Genomic DNA, 18,467 nt, shown 5'->3' with positions numbered 1-18,467 from the left:
GTGTACATTTCTCCAGTCATCACTAGATAATTCTGTCGTTTACTTGAACGTGATTTATCAACTTATTTTCGAAAGTTTACCAATCGATACAAAGTTATGTTTGTGTTTCATGAGCGAATTATTTTCGCGCATCCTCAGTTTGTTTCTTCACTTTTTCCTTTCCAGCGAGTTGGTCGAGTCCGTCCTCAGCGCAGCGCGTTGGACGAGTCCATCACAAGGAGGAGGGTTGGGGGTTCCGTAGGTGAGGTAAAAACTGCGCTTCGGTTCGCGCCTCATAGTTTGGATCCAGGTTTTTAAGATAACTAGGAAAGGTTAATTTAGTTATTGGGGTTAGTTGTTTATCCACGTAACTCTGACGCTGATAAGCTAATATCTCTTCAACGCTATTGTGAGCTTGTCATCACGTGATGCACTCACTGGTCAATGAGGGCGTGGCTATCCGTGAAATGGGGAGTGGCGATCTGCTCGCCGTGGTTGTGCAGGCAGGTGGGGCCTTGAAAAGTTCCTTAATGACGTGTTAAGCCGGCTGTCCCAGGCATCAGCATTCCTGTGAACTCGAGAGGTTTTAAAAATATTTTCATTGCGAGAGTCGGCTTTGGCTGGTGAAAGCTGACAGGTAACCTAACCACCTTGGTTTATTTAGATGGTAACTGTTCAAGGTGAACAACCAACTGTGGTGTTGGAAATTCTCTCTGACAAACGGTAGATAATATTGTGCATACGTGTGTACAAACACCTGTGAACTTTCTCCCTCCCCCCGTCACCTTGCGCACATGGTACGTTCCATGGGTGTGGCCGCTCGTGTTTCCCGCTCAGTTGGACTTGGACGTTTTGATCCGGCGTCCGGTGACAACTTTTTAGAGTTTTTCGAAATCTTCCTCATGGTTTTCTTAACACGCGACGTGTGTTAACTTTGGGATAATTTGGAATGCTGCAAATTAATTTTTTCCGAGTTTTAAAGACACGAGATGTATAAATTAAGAAAGGATATTATTAAACGTGGACTTTTGGAATGGCGAGTAGCGCAAGATGTGCTTAATGAAGGTAAACAATAGGAAGGGAAAGCAGACTTCCTTCGTTTACCGTGAAGCTTCAACCAGGGGGGGGGGGGGGGGGGGGAGAGAGACAAAGTAAATAAATAGCATCAATGTTTTACTTTCGGTTCCATCTATTTATTACAACAGGGAGGGGGACGACTTTATGGCGGGGTGGATGAGTCGAATTCTTCCGTATTTGCAGATTTATTAAATGGAGGGTCGCTCGCTGCTTGTACTTGCACGTGGTGCTTGGGGTGAACAGATTGTTGGGGGGATTTGGGGTGAACGAGGGGTGGGGGTAAACAGATGGTTGGGGGGATTTGGGGTGAACGAGGGGTGGGGGTAAACAGATGGTTGGGGGGATTTGGGGTGAACGAGGGGTGGGGGTAAACAGATGGTGGGAGGGGTGGAGGGGGGGTAAACAGATGGTGGGAGGGGTGGAGGGGGGGTGAACAGATGGTGGGAGGGGTGGAGGGGGGGTGAACAGATGGTGGGAGGGGTGGAGGGGGGGTGAACAGATGGTGGGAGGGGTGGAGGGGGGGTGAACAGATGGTGGGAGGGGTGGAGGGGGGGTGAACAGATGGTGGGAGGGGTGGAGGGGGGGTGAACAGATGGTGGGAGGGGTGGAGGGGGGGTGAACAGATGGTGGGAGGGGTGGAGGGGGGGTGAACAGATGGTGGGAGGGGTGGAGGGGGGGTGAACAGATGGTGGGAGGGGTGGAGGGGGGGTGAACAGATGGTGGGAGGGGTGGAGGGGGGGTGAACAGATGGTGGGAGGGGTGGAGGGGGGGTGAACAGATGGTGGGAGGGGTGGAGGGGGGGTGAACAGATGGTGGGAGGGGTGGAGGGGGGGTGAACAGATGGTGGGAGGGGTGGAGGGGGGGTGAACAGATGGTGGGAGGGGTGGAGGGGGGGTGAACAGATGGTGGGAGGGGTGGAGGGGGGGTGAACAGATGGTGGGAGGGGTGGAGAACAGATGGTGGGAGGGGTGGAGGGGGGGTGAACAGATGGTGGGAGGGGTGGAGGGGGGGTGAACAGATGGTGGGAGGGGTGGAGTGGGGGTGAACAGATGGTGGGAGGGGTGGAGGGGGGGTGAACAGATGGTGGGAGGGGTGAACAGATGGTGGGAGGGGTGGAGGGGGGGTGAACAGATGGTGGGAGGGGTGGAGGGGGGGTGAACAGATGGTGGGAGGGGTGAACAGATGGTGGGAGGGGTGGAGGGGGGGTGAACAGATGGTGGGAGGGGTGGAGGGGGGGTGAACAGATGGTGGGAGGGGTGGAGGGGGAGTAACAGATGGTGGGAGGGGGAGTAACAGATGGTGGGAGGGGGGGTAACAGATGGTGGGAGGGGGGGTAACAGATGGTGGGAGGGGGGGTAACAGATGGTGGGAGGGGGGGTGAACAGATGGTGGGAGGGGTGGAGGGGGGGTAACAGATGGTGGGAGGGGGGGTGAACAGATGGTGGGAGGGGGGGTGAACAGATGGTGGGAGGGGGGGTGAACAGATGGTGGGAGGGGGGGTGAACAGATGGTGGGAGGGGGGGTGAACAGATGGTGGGAGGGGGGGTGAACAGATGGTGGAAGGGGGGGGTGAACAGATGGTGGGATGGGTGGAGGGGGGGGTGAACAGATGGTGGGAGGGGTGGAGGGGGGGTGAACAGATGCTGGGAGGGGTGGAGGGGGGGGTGAACAAATGGTGGGAGGGGTGGAGGGGGGTGAACAAATGGTGGGAGGGGTGGAGGGGGGTGAACAGATGGTGGGAGGGGTGGAGGGGGGGTGAACAGATGGTGGGAGGGGTGGAGGAGGAGTGGAGGGGGGGTGAACAGATGGTGGGAGGGGTGGAGGGGGGGTGAACAGATGGGAGGGGTGGAGGGGGGGGTGAACAGATGGTGGGAGGGGTGGAGGGGGGGGTGAACAAATGGTGGGAGGGGGGGTGAACAAATGGTGGGAGGGGTTGAGGGGGGGGTGAACAAATGGTGGGAGGGGTGGTGAACAGATGCTGGGAGGGGTGGAGGGGGGGGTGAACAAATGGTGGGAGGGGTGGAGGGGGGGTGAACAGATGCTGGGAGGGGTGGAGGGGGGGTGAACAAATGGTGGGAGGGGTGGAGGGGGGGGTGAACAAATGGTGGGAGGGGTGGAGGGGGGTGAACAGATGGTGGGAGGGGTGGAGGGGGGGTGAACAGATGGTGGGAGGGGTGGAGGGGGGGGTGAACAGATGGTGGGAGGGGTGGAGGGGGGGTGAACAGATGGTGGGAGGGGTGGAGGGGGGGTGAACAGATGGTGGGAGGGGTGGAGGGGGGGGTGAACAGATGGTGGGAGGGGTGGAGGGGGGGTGAACAGATGGTGGGAGCGGTGGAGGGGGGGTGAACAGATGGTGGGAGGGGTGGAGGGGGGGTGAACAGATGGTGGGAGGGGTGGAGGGGGGGTGAACAGATGGTGGGAGCGGTGGAGGGGGGTGAACAGATGGTGGGAGGGGTGGAGGGGGGGTGAACAGATGGTGGGAGGGGTGGAGGGGGGGTGAGCAGATGGTGGGAGGGGTGGAGGGGGTGAACAGATGGTGGGAGGGGTGGAGGGGGGGTGAACAGATGGTGGGAGGAGTGGAGGGGGGGTGAACAGATGGTGGGAGGGGTGGAGGGGGGGTGAACAAATGGTGGGAGGGGTGGAGGGGGGTGAACAGATGGTGGGAGGGGTGGAGGGGGGGTGAACAGATGGTGGGAGGGGTGGAGGGGGGGTGAACAGATGGTGGGAGGGGTGGAGGGGGGGTGAACAAATGGTGGGAGGGGTGGAGGGGGGGTGAACAAATGGTGGGAGGGGTGGAGGGGGGTGAACAGATGGTGGGAGGGGTGGAGGGGGGGTGAACAAATGGTGGGAGGGGTGGAGGGGGGGTGAACAAATGGTGGGAGGGGTGGAAGGGGGTGAACAGATGGTGGGAGGGGTGGAGGGGGGGTGAACAGATGGTGGGAGGGGTGGAGAACAGATGGTGGGAGGGGTGGAGGGGGGGGTGAACAGATGGTGGGAGGGGTGGAGGGGGGTGAACAGATGGTGGGAGGGGTGGAGGGGGGGTGAACAGATGGTGGGAGGGGTGGAGGGGGGTGAACAGATGGTGGAGGGGGTGGTGAACAGATGGTGGGAGGGGTGGAGGGGGGGTGAACAGATGGTGGTAGGGGGGGTGAACAGATGGTGGGAGGGGTGGAGGGAGGGTGAACAGATGGTGGGAGGGGTGGAGGGGGGTGAACAGATGGTGGGAGGGGTGGAGGGGGGGTGAACAGATGGTGGGAGGGGTGGAGGGGGGGTGAGCAAATGGTGGGAGGGGTGGAGGGGGGTGAACAGATGGTGGGAGGGGTGGAGGGGGGGGGTGAACAGATGGTGGGAGGGGTGGAGGGGGGGGTGAACAGATGGGAGGGGTGGAGGGGGGGGGTGAACAGATGGTGGGAGGGGGGGGGTGAACAAATGGTGGGAGGGGTGGAGGGGGGGAGAACAGAGGGGTGGAGGGGGGGAGAACAGAGGGGTGGAGGGGGGGTGAACAGATGGTGGGAGGGGTGGAGGGGGGGTGAACAGATGGTGGGAGGGGTGGAGGGGGGGTGAACAGATGGTGGGAGGGGTGGAGGGGGGGTGAACAGATGGTGGGAGCGGTGGAGGGGGGTGAACAGATGGTGGGAGGGGTGGAGGGGGGGGTGAACAGATGGTGGGAGGGGTGGAGAACAGATGGTGGGAGGGGTGGAGGGGGGTGAACAGATGGTGGGAGGGGTGGAGGGGGGGTGAACAGATGGTGGGAGGGGTGGAGGGGGGTGAACAGATGGTGGAGGGGGTGGTGAACAGATGGTGGGAGGGGTGGAGGGGGGGTGAACAGATGGTGGTAGGGGGGGTGAACAGATGGTGGGAGGGGTGGAGGGAGGGTGAACAGATGGTGGGAGGGGTGGAGGGGGGTGAACAGATGGTGGGAGGGGTGGAGGGGGGGTGAACAGATGGTGGGAGGGGTGGAGGGGGGGTGAACAGATGGTGGGAGGGGTGGAGGGGGGGTGAGCAAATGGTGGGAGGGGTGGAGGGGGGTGAACGGATGGTGGGAGGGGTGGAGGGGTGGAGGGGGGGTGAACAGATGGTGGGAGGGGTGGAGGGGGGGTGAACAGATGGTGGGAGGGGTGGAGGGGGGGTGAACAGATGGTGGGAGGGGTGGAGGGGGGTGAACAGATGGTGGGAGGGGTGGAGGGGGGTGAACAGATGGTGGGAGGGGTGGAGGGGGAGTGAACAGATGGTGGGAGGGGTGGAGGGGGGGGGTGAACAGATGGTGGGAGGCGTGGAGGGGGGGGTGAACAGATGGTGGGAGGGGTGGAGGGGGGGGGTGAACAGATGGTGGGAGGGGTGGAGGGGGGGTGAACAGATGGTGGGAGGGGTGGTGAACAGATGGGAGGGGTGGAGGGGGGGTGAACAGATGGTGGGAGGGGGGGTGAACAGATGGTGGGAGGGGTGGAGGGGGGGTGAACAGATGGTGGGAGGGGGGGGGTGAACAGATGGTGGGAGGGGGGGGTGAACAGATGGTGGGAGGGGGGGGTGAACAGATGGTGGGAGGGGGGGGTGAACAGATGGTGGGAGGGGGGGGTGAACAAATGGTGGGAGGGGTGGAGGGGGGTGAACAAATGGTGGGAGGGGTGGAGGGGGGGTGAACAGATGGTGGGAGGGGTGGAGGTGGGGTGAACAAATGGTGGGAGGGGTGGAGGGGGGTGAACAGATGGTGGGAGGGGTGGAGGGGGGTGAACAGATGGTGGGAGCGGTGGAGGGGGGTGAACAGATGGTTGGAGGGGGGGTGAACAGATGGTGGGAGGGGTGGAGGAGGGTGAACAGATGGTGGGAGGGGTGGAGGGGGGGTGAACAGATGGTGGGAGGGGTGGAGTGGGGGTTAACAGATGGTGGGAGGGTTGGAGGGGGGGGTGAACAGATGGTGGGGGGGGGGGGGGGTGAACAGATGGTGGGAGGAGGGGTGGAGGAGGAGTGAACAGATGGTGGGAGGGGTGGAGGAGGGGTGAACAGATGGTGGGAGGGGTGGAGGGGGGGTTAACAGATGGTGGGAGGGGTGGAGGGGGGGTGAACAGATGGTGGGGGGGGGGGTGAACAGATGGTGGGAGGGGTGGAGGGGGGTGAACAGATGGTGGGAGGGGTGGAGGGGGGTGAACAGATGGTGGGAGGGGTTGGGGGGGTGAACAGATGGTGGGAGGGGTGGAGGGGGGGTTAACAGATGGTGGGAGGGGTGGAGGGGGGTGAACAGATGGTGGGAGGGGTGGAGGGGGGGTGAACAGATGGTGGGAGGGGTGGAGGGGGGGTGAACAGATGGTGGGAGGGGTGGAGGGGGGGTGAACAGATGGTGGGAGGGTGGAGGGGGGGTGAACAGATGGTGGGAGGGGGGGGTGAACAGATGGTGGGAGCGGTGGAGGGGGGTGAACAGATGGTTGGAGGGGTGGAGGGGGGTGAACAGATGGTGGGAGGGGTGGAGGGGGGGTGAACAGATGGTGGGAGGGGTGGAGGGGGGTGAACAGATGGTGGGAGGGGTGGAGGGGGGGTGAACAGATGGTGGGAGGGGTGGAGGGGGGGTGAACAGATGGTGGGAGGGGTGGAGGGGGGGTGAACAGATGGTGGGAGGGGTGGGGGTGTGAACAGATGGTGGGAGGGGTGGAGGGGGGGTGAACAGATGGTGGGAGGGGTGGAGGGGGGGTGAACAGATGGTGGGAGGGGTGGAGGGGGGGTGTACAGATGGTGGGAGGGGTGGAGGGGGGGTGAACAGATGGTGGGAGGGGTGGAGGGGGGGTGAACAGATGGTGGGAGGGGTGGAGGGGGGGTGAACAGATGGTGGGAGGGGTGGAGGGGGGTGAACAGATGGTGGGAGGGGTGGAGATGGGTGAACAGATGGTGGGAGGGGCTGGGGGGGTGAACAGATGGTGGGAGGGGTAGAGGGGGGGTGAACAGATGGTGGGAGGGGTGGAGGGGGGGTGAACAGATGGTGGGAGGGGTGGAGGGGGGGTGAACAGATGGTGGGAGGGGTGGAGGGGGGGGTGAACAGATGGTGGGAGGGGTCGAGGGGGGGTGAACAGATGGTGGGAGGGGTGGAGGGGGGGGTGAACAGATGGTGGGAGGGGTGGAGGGGGTGTGAACAGATGGTGGGAGGGGTGGAGGGGGGGTGAACAGATGGTGGGAGGGGTGGAGAACAGATGGTGGGAGGGATGGAGAGGGGGTGAACAGATGGTGGGAGGGGGGGTGAACAGATGGTGGGAGGGGTGGAGGGGGGTGAACAGATGGTGGGAGGGGTGGAGGGGGGTGAACAGATGGTGGGAGGGGTTGGGGGGGTGAACAGATGGTGGGAGGGGTGGAGGGGGGGTGAACAGATGGTGGGAGGGGTGGAGGGGGGTGAACAGATGGTGGGAGGGGTGGAGGGGGGGTGAACAGATGGTGGGGGGGGGGGTGAACAGATGGTGGGAGGGGTGGAGGAGGAGTGAACAGATGGTGGGAGGGGTGGAGGAGGGGTGAACAGATGGTGGGAGGGGTGGAGGGGGGGTTAACAGATGGTGGGAGGGGTGGAGGGGGTGAACAGATGGTGGGAGGGGTGGAGGGGGGTGAACAGATGGCGGGAGGGGTTGGGGGGGTGAACAGATGGTGGGAGGGGTTAGGGGGGTGAACAGATGGTGGGAGGGGTGCACGGGGGTGAACAGATGGTGGGAGGGGTGGAGGGGGGATGAACAGATGGTGGGAGGGTGGAGGGGGGGTGAACAGATTGTGGGAGGGGTGGAGGGGGGTGAACAGATGGTGGGAGGGGTGGAGGGGGGTGAACAGATGGTGGGAGGGGTGGAGGGGGGGGTGAACAGATGGTGGGAGGGGTGGAGGGGGGTGAACAGATGGTGGGAGGGGTGGAGGTGGGTGAACAGATGGTGGGAGGGGTGGAGGGGGGGGTGAACAGATGGTGGGAGGGGTGGAGGGGGGGTGAACAAATGGTGGGAGGGGTGGAGAACAGATGGTGGGAGGGATGGGGGGGGTGAACAGATAGTGGGAGGGGTGGAGGGGGGTGAACAGATGGTGGGAGGGGTTGGGGGGGGGTGAACAGATGGTGGGAGCGGTGGAGGGGGGTGAACAGATGGTTGGAGGGGGGGTGAACAGATGGTGGGAGGGGTGGAGGGGGGGGTGAACAGATGGTGGGAGGGGTAGAGGGGGGGTGAACAGATGGTGGTAGGGGTGGAAGGGGGGGTTAACAGATGGTGGGAGGGTTGGAGGGGGGGTGAACAGATGGTGGGGGGGGGGGTGAACAGATGGTGGGAGGGGTGGAGGAGGAGTGAACAGATGGTGGGAGGGGTGGAGGAGGGGTGAACAGATGGTGGGAGGGGTGGAGGGGGGGGTTAACAGATGGTGGGAGGGGTGGAGGGGGGGTGAACAGATGGTGGGGGGGGGGGGTGAACAGATGGTGGGAGGGGTGGAGGGGGGTGAACAGATGGTGGGAGGGGTGGAGGGGGGGTGAACAGATGGTGGGGGGGGGGGGTGAACAGATGGTGGGAGGGGTGGAAGGGGGTGAACAGATGGTGGGAGGGGTGGAGGGGGGGTGAACAGATGGTGGGAGGGTGGAGGGGGGGTGAACAGATTGTGGGAGGGGTGGAGGGGGGTGAACAGATGGTGGGAGGGGTGGAGGGGGGTGAACAGATGGTGGGAGGGGTGGAGGGGGGGTGAACAGATGGTGGGAGGGGTGGAGGTGGGTGAACAGATGGTGGGAGGGGTGGAGGGGGGGGTGAACAGATGGTGGGAGGGGTGGAGGGGGGGTGAACAGATGGTGGGAGGGTGGAGGGGGGGTGAACAGATTGTGGGAGGGGTGGAGGGGGGTGAACAGATGGTGGGAGGGGAGGAGGGGGGTGAACAGATGGTGGGAGGGGTGGAGGGGGGTGAACAGATGGTGGGAGGGGTGGAGGTGGGTGAACAGATGGTGGGAGGGGTGGAGGGGGGGGGGTGAACAGATGGTGGGAGGGGTGGAGGTGGGTGAACAGATGGTGGGAGGGGTGGAGGGGGGGGTGAACAGATGGTGGGAGGGGTGGAGGGGGGGGTGAACATATGGTGGGAGGGTGGAGGGGGGGGTGAACAGATTGTGGGAGGGGTGGAGGGGGGGTGAACAGATGGTGGGAGGGGTGGAGGGGGGTGAACAGATGGTGGGAGGGGTGGAGGGGGGTGAACAGATGATGGGAGGGGTGGAGGTGGGTGAACAGATGGTGGGAGGGGTGGAGGGGGGGGTGAACAGATGGTGGGAGGGGTGGAGGGGGGGTGAACAAATGGTGGGAGGGGTGGAGAACAGATGGTGGGAGGGGTGGAGAACAGATGGTGGGAGGGATGGGGGGGGGTGAACAGATAGTGGGAGGGGTGGAGGGGGGTGAACAGATGGTGGGAGGGGTTGGGGGGGGTGAACAGATGGTGGGAGGGGTGGAGGAGGGGGTGAACAGATGGTGGGAGGGGTGGAGGGGGGGTGAACAGATGGTGGGAGGGGTGGAGGGGGCGTGAACAGATGGTGGGAGGGGTGGAGGGGGGATGAACAGATGGTGGGAGGGGTGGAGGGGGGTGAACAGATGGTGGGAGGGGTGGGGGGGTTAACAGATGGTGGGAGGGGTGGAGGGGGGGGTGAACAGATGGTGGGAGGGGTGGAGGGGGGGGTGAACAGATGGTGGGAGGGGTGGAGGGGGGGGTGAACAGATGGTGGGAGGGGTTGAGGGGGGGTGAACGTGGTGGGGGGGGTGAACGTGGAGGGAGGGGTGAATGTGGTGGGAGGGGTGGGGGAGTGAATGTGGTGGGAGGGGTGGGGGAGTGAATGTGGTGGGGGGGGGTGGGGGTGAACGTGGTGGGAGGAGTGGGCGGTGAACGGATGGCGGGAGGGGTGGGGGGTGAACGGATGGTGGGAGGGGTGGGGGGTGATCAGTTTTCTTCCCAAATTTCCCAGAGAATTTCTTTCTTCCCAATCTTCCCAAACTCTTCACAGGGGCCTCCACCAATGATGGAACCACATCCCCTCCCAGCTCAAACCTGTTCATGTCATCCACCACTCCTCGTCTCACTACCACACTCCTCGACTTTGTTGCTTTAAATCCCATTCTTGCCCACCGCATCAACCTTTCCAGTCGTTCCAGTACCTCTACTGCTGCATCAGCGGACTGTTGGACAACTGTCAGGTCATCCATGAAAGCAAACATTGCTGGCAACCTCTGACCAGTGGCTAGCTCCACTTCTTTCCCATGTCCACTCACCGCACGTATCAACAACTCCATAACCAGCACAAACAAAATAGGGGAGATGGTACATCTCATCGGGATCCCACTTCCAACTTCTGCCACTCTGTTACATAGGACTGTGTAGCAAAGCGCATCCAAAACTGATCATAAAATGCCATCAAAAAATCCCTAACTCTCCGTGGCACCCAAAAGAAATCCATGGCATACTTGATCAAGGCATGCGGCGCTGACCCATATGCATTCTCCAAATCATATATATATATACATATAAACAGTCACGTGAAAAAGTAAGTATACACCCCATGTAAAGTTTTGACTTTTTCAACATATTTCAACATACAGCTATTTGATCTTCATTTCAACAATATTGATAGATAAAGGTGATATAATATAACAAATATCATGAAACATTTACATTTTGTAGTCCATTGTATAATTTAAATAAACATAAATGCAAATTTCGCATTTGGAAAAAGTAAGTACACCCCTACATTTATCACTACTTCAAATACCTAAAATTAGAATCAGGTGCACCAGCTCAGGGGGTGAACAGATGGTGATGAGGGGTGGAGGGGGGGGGGTGAACAGATGGTGGGGGGGGGGGGGGGGTGAACAGATGGTGGGGGGGGGGGGGGGGTGAACAGATGGTGGGGGGGGGGGGGGTGAACAGATGGTGGGGGGGGGGGGGTGAACAGATGGTGGGAGGGGTGGAGGGGGGGGGGTGAACAGATGGTGGGAGGGGTGGAGGGGGGGTGAACAAATGGTGGGAGGGGTGGAGAACAGATGGTGGGAGGGATGGGGGGGGGTGAACAGATAGTGGGAGGGGTGGAGGGGGGTGAACAGATGGTGGGAGGGGTTGGGGGGGGTGAACAGATGGTGGGAGCGGTGGAGGGGGGTGAACAGATGGTTGGAGGGGGGGTGAACAGATGGTGGGAGGGGTGGAGGGGGGGGTGAACAGATGGTGGGAGGGGTAGAGGGGGGGTGAACAGATGGTGGTAGGGGTGGAAGGGGGGGTTAACAGATGGTGGGAGGGTTGGAGGGGGGGGTGAACAGATGGTGGGGGGGGGGGGTGAACAGATGGTGGGAGGGGTGGAGGAGGAGTGAACAGATGGTGGGAGGGGTGGAGGAGGGGTGAACAGATGGTGGGAGGGGTGGAGGGTGTAAATGATTAGAACATCGTTAGAGAGGATCTTGGAGGAACCTGTCTTATTTAAACCTCAGACATTTAGTTTGGTTTGCTCTTTGTTGTTGAAGTGTGCGGTGTCACCATGCCGAGATCAAAAGAGCTCTCTGAGGCCTTCAGAAAGAAGGTTATATATGCCAACGAGTCTGGGAAGGGATTTAAAAAGATCTCCAAACAATATTCGAAATCAATCATTCCAATCATTCGATGTCAAAGTGCACGAGTCTACCATTAGAAAGAGGCTGCACAAATTTGATCTACATGGGAGGTGTGCGAGGAGGAAACCTTTGCTGTCCAGAAAGAACATCAGGGCAAGACTAAAGTTTGCCAATGAACACCGAGGCAAAGACCAGCACTTCTGGAACAATGTGCTCTGGACAGATGAGTCAAATGTAGAGCTATTTGGCCACAGTACCAGAAGACATGTTTGGCGAAAACCAAAGACAGCATTTGACCACAAGAACCTGATACCAACTGTAAAGCATGGAGGTGGAAATATTATGGTTTGGGGCAGCTTTGCTGCATCAGGGCCTGGGCAGCTCACCATCATGGAATCCACTATGAATTCTTCATTGTACCAGAGGGTGCTTGAGGATAATGTGAGGCCATCTGTCGGAAAGTTGAAGCTCAACCGAAGGTGGACCTTGCAACATGACAATGACCCTAAACATACCAGTAAATCCACCAAGGAATGGCTGAAAAGAAAGAAATGGAGGGTTCTGGAATGGCCAAGTCAAAGCCCGGATCTAAATCTCATCGAGATGTTGTGGTGGGATTTAAAACGAGCTGTGCATGCAGGAAACCCCTCAAACATCGCGCAGCTGAAAGAAATCTGCATGGAGGAGTGGGCAAAAATTTCCCTCAGTCGATGTCAGAGACTGGTAGACAGTTATAAGAAACGCAACTTGAGGTTGTTTCTGCCAAAGGGGGCAATACCACCTATTAGAGCCAAGGGTGTACTTACTTTTTCCACATGCGAAATTTGCATTTATGTTTATTTAAATTATACAATGGACGACAAAATGTAAATGTTTCATGATATTTGTTATGTTATATCACCTTTATCTATCAATATTGTTGAAATGAAGATCAAATAGCTGCATGTTGAAATATGTTGAAAAAGTCAAAACTTTACATGGGGTGTACTTACTTTTTCACGTGACTGTATATAACTGTGAGAAGTAGTAGAAACTCCACAGTACGAGCAGGGCGTCTCATTTGCATTAAAGAAATAATCGGGAGATTAAATGAGACGCGGACGTAGCTTCAGGACGGTCGATCTTTAATTCTCGACAAGCTTTCGACCAACAAAGGTCTTCTTCTTAGTCGTCCCCAAGTCTTCCGCTGAACTTGGCGACGACTAAGAAGAAGAAGAAGAAGTCATTTGTCTATATATCTACACATCTGGGCAGGCAGTGTCTGTGTTGTCACTTAACGACTCCCTCAAACTTTTGTTTCTGTGGTTGTGAAGTGTTTTTAATAACTGTGGTGGTTTTGAATCACGTGGTGGTTTTGAATCACGTGGTGGTTTTGAATCACGTGGTGGTGAGGTATTTTGAATTATGTGGTGGTGGTGTTTTTAAATGACGTGGTGGTGAGGTGTTTTTAAATCACATGGTGGTGAGGTGTTTTGAATTACGTGGTGGTGAGGTGTTTTGAATTACGTGGTGGTGAGGTGTTTTGAATTATGTGGGGGTGAGGTGTTTTATAATTACGTGGTGGTGAGGTGTTTTTAATTATGTGGTGGTGAGGTGTTTTGAATTAGTTGGTGATGAGGTGTTTGGAATTACGTGGTGGTGAGGTGTTTTGAATTACTTGGTGGTGAGGTGTTTTTAAATGACGTGGTGATGAGATGTTTTGAATTACGTGGTGGTGTGTTTTGAATTACTTGGTGGTGAGGTGTTTTTAAATGACGTGGTGATGAGGTGTTTTGAATTACGTGGTGGTGAGGTGTTTTGAATTACTTGGTGGTGAGGTGTTTTTAAATGACGTGGTGATGTGTTTTGAATTACATGGTGGTGAGGTATTTATAATTACGTGGTGGTGAGGTGTTTTTAAACGATGTGGTGATGAGGTGTTTTGAATTACTTGGTGGTGAGGTGTTTTTAATTTTGTGGTGCTGAGGTGTTTTTATTGCGTGTTTTATGGCTCTGAGGTGTTTTTAATTTTGTGGTGCTGAGGTGTTTTTATTACGTGTTTTATGGCTGTGAGGTGTTTTAAATTACTTGGTGGTGAGGTGTTTTGAATTATGTGATGGTGAGGTGTAATCGTCTGAAACTTCCAGTCTGCAACTACCCCTCCCCTATGTATGTGCTGAGGGGTTCTTTCTTGAAAAAAAAACATTCAACCTGAATCTTCAACCTAAATTGCTTATAAAAATGAAATATCACAAACACAACAAATACATTTGTGCAAAATAATTGTTTGTATTATGATTGGTGTAAATCATGACAACACAGCAATTCAGGTACAGTCATTATCCTCAGCTAAAATAAGCCCGTTCCTCAGTAACGACGCTTGGTGAGGCGTGCACAGCGAGCCGAGTCAAGCAAGTATATATATATTGTTGTGGTTTTGGAATAAAGGATAATCCCCCTCGTAGGTAGACGCACCACAACATGAAGCCTCACGATAGTTCAGTTATTTCTTAGTAAATGTCAGCGTAGTCCTTTCCTGTGTTAGTTTTGCGTTGAGCAGGCCCGTGAGTAGGGCGGTCCTTTGGCGCTGGAATGCCACGTACTCGGCCTGAACAAGTCTGGCAAGGCCGAAGGGAGGAGCTGCAGGGGGGAGTGGCCGGTAAGCGCGAGCCGCCAATCAGAGCTCGAGGGGAGTGGCTTACCACGGGGATGAGAGGTGGGGCTTGGAACATTCGAGTAAGGCCAGGGCGGAGCCATAAAACTCTGCTCTGAGCCCCCCACCTCAGTTGGAGTCGGGATCGGAGTCGAGTCAGAGCCGGGGAGTATCGTGAGTCAGTTGAGTTCAGTTGGAGTTCTGAGTTGAGTTGGGTTGAGCTGGAGTGCGAGAGAGAGAGAGAGAATCGCCCAGCCCCTGGTCAATTGCCGGTTATCAACATTGTACACAAACTTTCCCCGTGCCCTGCGCTCTGTGCTGTATTAATCGCGCGTTCAAGAAGACGACCCATCCGGGCCACAGACGCGCGACGTCCTCCTGCCTGCCTTTTCCTGCATACGTGCCGTGACCGCCAGAGGGCCATGCCGGGCGAGCTGCCCCGTAGCGACCGACGGCAAGGCACGTTTGGCGCGCGAACTTCTCTTCTTCTTCTCCCCGTGTGCGTGAGTGGGCCCTGTGTCTGGGTTTAAGTTAACACTGTTAAGCTTCTGCTCTGTGTCCCCTTTCCTTTATCCGGATCCTGTACATTGTGTAAATAAATTGTGTTCTTCCTCTGATTTGACCGTTCCCGTCCCTTCCATTAATTGGCCTAGCATAGTACGAATAAAACCGCTCGAATCGGGTTCCATAAAAGTAACGGCACGAGTCACATGATACGCACACCGCTCGGACGTACTCGATTAAGCGTGGCTCGTGCGAGGTCCGGTCCCCGCTTTCGTGGCAGCGTGGGTTAAAGGTACGTGCGGCGTCGACCCGATACCCTTTTTCACGCTTGCTGCGGAAGTGGCGATTCGGCCTCGTGGACACGAAGACCCAAGGGGAAAAAGGGGTTTAATCCCCCCTTTGTAACGTGGAACGGGGTTCTGGAGATCCGTTGAGAACCCACACAGGTAACATCATTAAAGGTTAAAGGTTGCACCCCATTGTTAGGCCACATGCAACACGTAGGTCACCTTAGAACGTTAGTTATTTCTTAGTATACGTGAGATAAGGCCATTTCCAATAGATATCATCTGCGTTGTGTAAAACAAATAAGAGTAGGCCCCGTTCATTCTGCAGCCCTCCCTCCAATCGACTCCATTGCACACCATCCAGTCTGCACCCCATTGCCCGTCGCATTAGGATGCTCGCAGTTGTTGCACCTTGCTTGCCAGTAGCGTTCGCAGCCCTTGGGCTTTCGCCCGAACCAGCCCAAATGCCACGAGGTAAGGCCCGAAAAGGGGGCGGAGCGTGAGGGTGGGGGTGTGGCCACGTCAGGCAGTCATCAAGGGCGGAGCCGGTAAGACCCCAACAACGAACCAGGGCTCAGGTGAGATGGCCTGATAGGGCGTGGTAAGGGCGTGGCTAGAGATTTGAGAGGGTTGGCTGAAGCGGCGCGATATAACCCAGCGCGCAAAGCCCTTCAGGAGGACTCGCAAGTGGAAACCATTGTAAGAGGACTCGTGTGCATACGGCAGTGGCAAAGGATTTGAGGACTTGGGTTGGAGCGCATTGCATTGTTGGTTACAAGGACTCGCTGGGGAAAGCGCCATTGTGAACTATTGGGAGAGACGCGCTATCCTGATCGATTGCAAGGGCTCGGTGGGAATTTGGCTGTGGGCTTACGGGGAGCGCATATCAAGCGCCGGTCCTTCTATTACATACGCGGCCGTGAGCCACAACGTAACCGTTAGCCAGCCTACCTTTCCCCGACGTAATTGTCCGATCCACGCCACCGACACGCGAAGATCTTGCCTGCCGTCTACCATCGCCTCCACGGTACGAGTCGGGGACCGGAGCGAGCTGTGAACAAGATCCTTGGGACCATCGCCTGACCATCTACAAACCCCGTGTGAGTGAGTCTGAGAGTGTGACTGAGTGTGAACGGGCCCGTGTCCAGGGGATAAGTATAAGACTGTATAAGTCTGCCCTGTGTATTCTGTACTTCTCCTTCTTCCTGTGTAAATAGTTAATAAACCAGGTAGTGACCATAAAGTCATAAAGGTAGTGTTCTGGGCCCTGTGCTTTTTCTGGTCTTCATCAATGATCTCTCTGACTCTCTTGAAAATCCTCTCTATCTCTTTGCTGACGACTCTACTCTCTGTCGCTCCATTCCTCATCCCTCAGATCGGCAGTCTGCAGCCTCCTCACTCTCTGCAGACCTGGACAAAATCACAGACTGGTCAAACAAGTGGAACATGTCTTTCAATCCTGACAAATCTCACACTCTTACAATGTCTCTCCGAAAGGACCGACTGGACAACCCTCCCATCTACTTTCTCAACAATCCTCTCCAAGAAGTTCTGTCGCTCAAGCTTTTGGGTCTCACTATCTGCCATGATCTTTCTTGGGAAAACCACATTTCCAAGCTGGCCTCCAAAGCCAGTCGCCGACTGGGCATCCTCCGTCGTGCGAAGTCCTTCCTTGGCACACCTGAGCTCCTCACCACATACAAGGCTTTCATCCGCAGCTCAATGGAATACTGTTCCCCCCTCTGGGCTGGTGCTCCTGCCTCACACCTTGCTCGGCTTCACGCTGTTGAGGCCAAAGCTTTCAGAATCATTGGAATCTCCTGCGATGTAGTCAACGCCGAGGGCCTTTCACTCACTCACCGCAGGCAGGTTGGTGGTCTTTCTGTCTTCTACCGACTCCTCTCCGGCCTTGCTCCCCCAGCTCTCTCTGTGCTCTGTCCCCCCAATATTCCTTCAGGTCGCACAAGATCTGCCTGCAACCCTCTTATGGTTAAACTGCCAAAGTCTAGGCTCTCTGCTCACCTTCACTCTTTCATTCCCCTTTTCTCCCGCCTCTGGAACAAACTCCCCCACTCCCTTCAATCCCACTCCTCCCTCCAGGTCTTTAAAACAGCTGTTCACCACCATCTCTTATCTTCCCCCATCGAAAACCTTGATCTTTTCTACCCCCGGTAATTCACCCCAGAGTCCTTGCAGTGTTCATATGTTTTAATCCTCTCCCACCTCCCCCCAAGTCCTCGCGATGTCCCTGCTCTCAAATGTTGTGTTTGTGTCCTGCCCCTTCTTCCCCCTCTCTTTTGTGTCCTCCCCCCTCTCTCCCCATCTTGTCTGCCGCTCCCCTTGTTTTTTGTGTTTTGTGTGTCGGTTTGTCTTTTTGTGTGATTAATGTTTGCTCTTTCACGAGCCTCGATCTTGTATACAAAAAAAACCAAACAAACAAACAAAAAAACCAATCTGTTCTTCCTGTTTTCCTCTTGATTCGACCGTCTTAGTGATTTCTCCATTGGGTAAACATGGCACGATCAGGAACCGCTCCAATCGGGTTAGTTCCCATTAACAGCCCGAATCGCGGCTCGCTTTCGCTCGGTGTGTCCACTGAAACCGTGGTTCGGGCGGGGTTATTTCCTTGCTTCCCGGAAGGCGCTGGTACTTAGGTAATAGGACCAATTCGACCTACCACCCTATTCAGCGCTGACCGGAAGGAACGTAATAGCCCCGGATCGCGTCGGCTAGTAAAAAGACAAGGGGATTAATCTCCCCTTGGTAAGGGGAAGGCCGACGTTGGAGATCCGCAACAATTGGTGTCAGGGAAGTGGGATTTGACCCGAAGTGCGCCTAACGCACTCAAAATTACGAGCGGCCGAAATTGTACTAACATCTAAATTTGAATCGTGCCATGGATAACCAAGGCGGTCGGATGCCGGTGGGGGTAGATGAGGAGTTAGAATTAACCCAGGACCCCCGGGAAGAATTGGGACAATTGGAAATGGAAGAGAACATTGATGAGGGTGCAGCAGTAGGGGTGGCAGGCGAACAAAATGGCGGCGCCTCGCACATGGCGACGAGGGCTGCGCCCGCTGCGCAATGGGGGTGCTAGATGTGCAGGCCCTCATGGCGCAGATACAGGCAGCCATACAAATGGGGGGGGGGGACAGAACGGGGGAGCAAATTGGGGGACTAGAAAGCAAATTGGGGGGATTAGAAAGCAAATTGGGGGGATTAGAAAGCAAATTGGGGGGCCAATTGAGGGACATGGGTGGCCAAATGGGAGAAGTGAACGAGGGGTTAACGGGGTTGGAAAACAGGATGGCCACCCGAGAGAATCAAATGAAAGGAATGAAGGATGGGTTAGCGGGGTTTGAAAACCGAATGGGTGGCCACAAAAAAAATTTGGGGAGAACATTGATCGCAGGTCGAGCGGGAAGGTCGCGG

The sequence above is a fragment of the Myxine glutinosa genome, chromosome 14 (genome assembly GCF_964187855.1).
Source record: "Myxine glutinosa chromosome 14, kmMyxGlut1.1, whole genome shotgun sequence".
Lineage (NCBI taxonomy): Eukaryota > Metazoa > Chordata > Myxini > Myxiniformes > Myxinidae > Myxine > Myxine glutinosa.
This window is presented reverse-complemented; position numbering follows the sequence as displayed.